This window comes from Pseudophryne corroboree, chromosome 1 (genome assembly GCF_028390025.1).
Source record: "Pseudophryne corroboree isolate aPseCor3 chromosome 1, aPseCor3.hap2, whole genome shotgun sequence".
NCBI lineage: Eukaryota > Metazoa > Chordata > Amphibia > Anura > Myobatrachidae > Pseudophryne > Pseudophryne corroboree.
Window position 1 is genome coordinate 927,348,614 of NC_086444.1, and position 5,801 is coordinate 927,354,414.

At 42.9% G+C, this 5,801-nt stretch overlaps 1 long non-coding RNA gene across 1 annotated transcript; it reads right to left on the bottom strand.

Annotated features, from left to right (window-relative positions):
- Window positions 1-2,264: 2,264 nt before the first annotated feature.
- Window positions 2,265-4,072, bottom strand: LOC134969462 (uncharacterized). Its single transcript, XR_010189493.1, has 4 exons — window positions 4,009-4,072; window positions 3,294-3,335; window positions 2,910-2,990; window positions 2,265-2,327 (listed from the first exon to the last, which is right to left on the bottom strand). It is a non-coding gene; the product is annotated as an uncharacterized LOC134969462 (long non-coding RNA).
- Window positions 4,073-5,801: the final 1,729 nt, after the last annotated feature.

Below are 5,801 nucleotides of genomic sequence, written 5' to 3' on the forward strand. Positions count from 1 at the left end.
ATCGCACGGAGACAGACATTTGACGTTTGGCGTTACCTTTACGTGTAATACCTGCGATCAGCCACCAGATGTCGCTTTTTACAATCACCACTGCGCATGCGTGTGGTCTCCCGTAAAATACAATACTGACATACATAATAAGGACTACTTTACTAAGGCGTCTCATTACGCTGCATACAGCAAATACTGTACTCATTACGCTGCATTATTTAATACAGTACTGTACAGTATATACAGTACGACACCGACGCAAATACAGTAGTACAGCATACAGTATATGATCCATCTACAATACTTTATGAATACTGTATGTGAGCGTCCGAGTCCCGCAGACAAAACACTACTGTAAAACCAGTAGTGTACACTGTCGCAAATGGATGTGTGTTACAAGTTCACTATTGCCTCTCAAGATTAGGAATTTTCTACAGTATGTTATCGTCTTAATCCCGTAGCCATTACAGCATAATCAAAACCAACGGATTTATACATTTGTCTGCGGCGAAGTGGTGAAGTGTTTCGCTTCCTATACTCAGAGTCCAGGGTTCGATTCCTTAAGTACTAATGCATGTTACTGTAGTTTTTTTCAGACACTTTATTATTTTTTTTATTCACCCCCACCTCGTGGCAGGCAGCAGTTGGGTATGGAATGAGAAATGGCATAAGCTGTGCAGGCTACGGGGCGATGCTGAAGGAGCGTCACAATCCCCTAGCCAAAATACACAGAGATACTGTAAGCGTATACTGTAAGATACTGTAAGCGTGAGATACTGTATTGAGCTAGGGGATTGTGACGCTCCTTCAGCATTGCCCCCTGAACTGTGAAATGTACAGTACAGTATGCCATATTGTATCTCACTCCATATCCGAGCGCTGCCACGTGCTGGGAGTTCACGGTCGGCGGCCATTTTGTCAGGTTGCTAAGCGATCCAGCTCGGTATACCGTAATGTGCATAGACCTCGCTTATCCCAATGTACAGTAATTGAGCTAGGGGATTGTGACGCTCCTTCAGCATTGCCCCCTGGAGTGTGAAATGTATGCCATACTGTATCTCACTCCATATTTGAGCGCTGCCACGTGCTGGGAGTTCACGGTCGGCGGCCATTTTGTCAGGTTGCTAAGCGTGCCCACGCGGTGGGCACGGTGCCTCGCTACGCTCTACACACTATTATATCAGTAGTCAGGAAACGCAGCATGCATTTGTGGAGTGAAGAGGGTGAAAAAGGAGAGAAAGTACAGTTTGTACTGTAAGGTTATGTCAGAGGGTGTGAAGATGATCAGCTCAGTGTTATACATGTTACAGTAAGTTAGAATACAGTACAGTGCATTATGTATTTCTATTTTATTACCAGGTGTCTCCTCCACTGGTTGGCGACGGACTGTAAAAAGATAATACAGTACAGTTAGTCATATCAGTTTGACTTAAAATAATGTTGGAGAAAAAAAAATACTGTAATTACAGTACCAACTATTGCTACTGTACAGTATATTTACCAAAAATGTATTCTGGCTCGTCGTCTGTGGGTAAAAGAGAAGAATATTATAAGATACAGTATACAGTAAAAAGTATAGTAATAGTACACTAGTTTCCAGGCCCAGTGTCAGGTGGGTAAAAAAAGGTATGCTTGTGACAGGCATGGTGATTCCAAGGGACCCCACCGAGACCATCAGAAAATTTGTGAGTGACCCGTATGCCGGTGATTATGACTAGAATAAGGTACAGTAGCAACTCTTTTTTCTTTTGAATTATGTATACTGTACAGTACTGTATGTGCATATTGTACAGTACACTTAAAATATTTAGCAGTTACTGTAGTGGTAATTTTTGGGATGACAGTATTAGCATACTGTAAGCATCCAACTGAGGCCCCCAAACAGATGCCGCCACTAGGTACAGTACGTGCCTCTCGTGCCTAATGGGAAATTCATCACTGACAGTATCTAGAGAGATGAATGGAGAGACAGTGACAAGGGGTGAGAGAGAGAGAGAGAGAGAAATTGAGTAAGATGGGTGTTTTTTTTAGAACAGGATGTTGTCCATACAGTAGCAACCAATCAAATATTACCTACTGTACTGTATTATCGTCTGTAAGTGTAACTAGATACTGTAAATGTTAATGTGGGATGTGATCGGTTGCTACTGTATGGGCAATATCACCAGTTCAAACAAAAACAATTTTCATCCGATTTCTACGCATTTGCCAGAAAAATCTGATGAAAAGTGCTACTCTGATGGCATCAGATCAATGTCAGTAATAATTCTTACCACTAAATGCAGCAGCATCATCATCATCCTCCTCCTCCTCCGTGGCCTGTTCCAGTGTAGGGCCTGTGAAAAAAAACATTAATGTGAAAAAAAAAAAAGGTTAATTCCAGGAAATACACATACCCTCCAACATGGTACAAAATGCTCTGGTTCTGGACTTCCCTCTTAATTTATTATTGCCATCACCTGTGAAGAAACAGCTTTCTTATCATATAACTAGTTCAACACAGGTGATGGAAATCATAAATTAAGAGGGAAGTCTAGAAACAGAGCAGTGCGGCGGGTCATGTTGGAGGGTCTGCATACAGAAACATAGAATTTGATGACAAATACTGTAAGAACCACTTTGCCCATCTAATCTGCCTCTTTTTTTTAACCTTTTTTTTACATCAAACCTTATAACAATTTTCCCCAAACATCACATGATGCAAAGATAAATAAATAAAAAAATAAATAAAAAAAGAGGTGCAAGATGGAATTGTGATTGGGCCCTCCCAACCACCCTTATGTTATATAAACAGGGTCTGCCACACGACTGTGGCTGAAATGACTGGTTGGTTTGGGCCCCCACCAAAAAAAGAAGCAATCAATCTCTCCTTGCTCAAACTGGCTCTACAGAGGCACGATGTACCGGACTGGACTTACTTAATGGGTGCAGTGTGGTGAGGGACAGAGAGTCCTGGTCCTCCTCCTCCTCCTCCGCCACCGCCTGTGACAGTGTAGGGCCTGTGAAAGCAAAAAATCCATGAAATATACTTTTGTATTCTGTGTTGAATACAGTAAAGCAAAAATTCAGTCAGGAATTGGAGGAGGAGAGTAAATTTCGCACACAGAGACGAGAATGTCGAGGCCAGAATCAGGGGGTAGTGGAGGAGGGTTAGGATACCGTACCTCACCCTGTTGGGATTGCTGCAATCAGGATGCCACTGTCGGTCACCTGACCGCTAGAATCCTGACTGCTGGTCACGCAAACCCAACCCATTGGTTTAACACAATGTACAGTACAGTACAATACTGCAGTTTACTTACCAAGTTGGGGAGAGGGTTTTTCATCCTCACTGTCAATAATTACTGAGTTGAAAATAAAAAAATATTATAAACAAAATACAGTAGAGTACAGTTACTACAAAATTGCACAGTAGTACAGTGCTACAGGAGGCAGAGATATATTCATAATACAGTAGGAGCAGAATGACTGTCCAGCGGTAGGGGACATACAGTACTGTATTTAAAAGACCTGCTGTCTGGATCCCGACATTCAGAATGCAGAGTGTGGATTCAGAGTATGATTGGAGGGTTAGGCTAGTGGAGGGTGGGTCGGATGCACAATTTTGGGCACCATAATACAAAATGGATATCGTGGAACTACAAAAGGTTTAGAGGCGGGCGACCAAAGTGATGAAGTGGATTGAGAAGATGGAATACAAGGAAAGGCAGGCTAGGCATGTTTACATTGGAAAAGAGGAGATTAAGAGGGGACATGATTAACCTTTACAAATATACTGTATACAGTACAGTAAGGGGACAATACACAGGAACGGTTTTTGATAAGATGGACACAGAGGACACGTGCACAGTAACTCTTGTTGAAGTAGAGGCGATTTCGCACAGAGGCGAAAAGGGGTCTTCACAGTGAGGGAAATACTGTACAGTGCATGTTTGGAATTCCCTGCCTGAAAAGTAATAAAAGTGGACTTGGTCAATACTTTTAAGAATGGGCTTGAGAAAATCCTACTGTACTTACTATAATCTGGCTCCTCTTCCCCCGAATCAATGGGAATGAGCTCCTCCTCTGTATCAATTACGAGGCGGTCTGTGTGTAAAAGATGACAAGTATTGTAAAATACAAAAATTACAGTAATACTGTAGGAAACTAGTGTGACTGTAACAAAAAGTAATTATTACCACTTCCGGAGCTCTCGGATGCAGCAGCAGGTGGTGGTGGTGGTGGTGGTGTTGGTACTGTGGGAAAAAAAATAACAGTACTGTAAGTGAAGCTGTCAATTGGAAACATGTACTGTACAGTATCCAGGACACATGTACAGTAGTGTAACAACGATGACAGTAGCACCAGAATTCTCGTTACACAATACCTGGCAGCGCAGCAGGTGGTGGTGGTGGTGGTACTGTGGGAAAAAAAATAACAGTACTGTAAGTGAAGCTGTCAATTGGAAACATGTACTGTACAGTATCCAGGACACATGTACAGTAGTGTAACAACGATGACAGTAGCACCAGAATTCTCGTTACACAATACCTGGCAGCGCAGCAGGTGGTGGTGGTGGTGGTACTGTGGGAAAAAAAATAACAGTACTGTAAGTGAAGCTGTCAATTGGAAACATGTACTGTACAGTATCCAGGACACATGTACAGTAGTGTAACAACGATGACAGTAGCACCAGAATTCTCGTTACACAATACCTGGCAGCGCAGCAGGTGGTGGTGGTGGTGGTACTGTGGGAAAAAAAATAACAGTACTGTAAGTGAAGCTGTCAATTGGAAACATGTACTGTACAGTATCCAGGACACATGTACAGTAGTGTAACAACGATGACAGTAGCACCAGAATTCTCGTTACACAATACCTGGCAGCGCAGCAGCAGGTGGTGGTGGTGGTGGTGGTGGTGGTGGTACTGTGGGAAAAAAAATAACAGTACTGTAAGTGAAGCTGTCAATTGGAAACATGTACTGCACAGTATCCAGGACACATGTACAGTAGTGTAACAACGATGACAGTAGCACCAGAATTCTCGTTACACAATACCTGGCAGCGCAGCAGGTGGTGGTGGTGGTGGTACTGTGGGAAAAAAAATAACAGTACTGTAAGTGAAGCTGTCAATTGGAAACATGTACTGTACAGTATCCAGGACACATGTACAGTAGTGTAACAACGATGACAGTAGCACCAGAATTCTCGTTACACAATACCTGGCAGCGCAGCAGCAGGTGGTGGTGGTGGTGGTGGTGGTACTGTGGGAAAAAAAATAACAGTACTGTAAGTGAAGCTGTCAATTGGAAACATGTACTGTACAGTATCCAGGACACATGTACAGTAGTGTAACAACGATGACAGTAGCACCAGAATTCTCGTTACACAATACCTGGCAGCGCAGCAGGTGGTGGTGGTGGTGGCACTGTGGGAAAAAAATTAACAGTACTGTAAGTGAAGCTGTCAATTGGAAACATGTACTGTACAGTATCCAGGACACATGTACAGTAGTGTAACAACGATGACAGTAGCACCAGAATTCTCGTTACACAATACCTGGCAGCGCAGCAGGTGGTGGTGGTGGTGGTGGTGGTGGTGGTACTGTGGGAAAAAAAATAACAGTACTGTAAGTGAAGCTGTCAATTGGAAACATGTACTGCACAGTATCCAGGACACATGTACAGTAGTGTAACAACGATGACAGTAGCACCAGAATTCTCGTTACACAATACCTGGCAGCGCAGCAGGTGGTGGTGGTGGTACTGTGGGAAAAAAAATAACAGTACTGTAAGTGAAGCTGTCAATTTGAAACATGTACTGCACAGTAT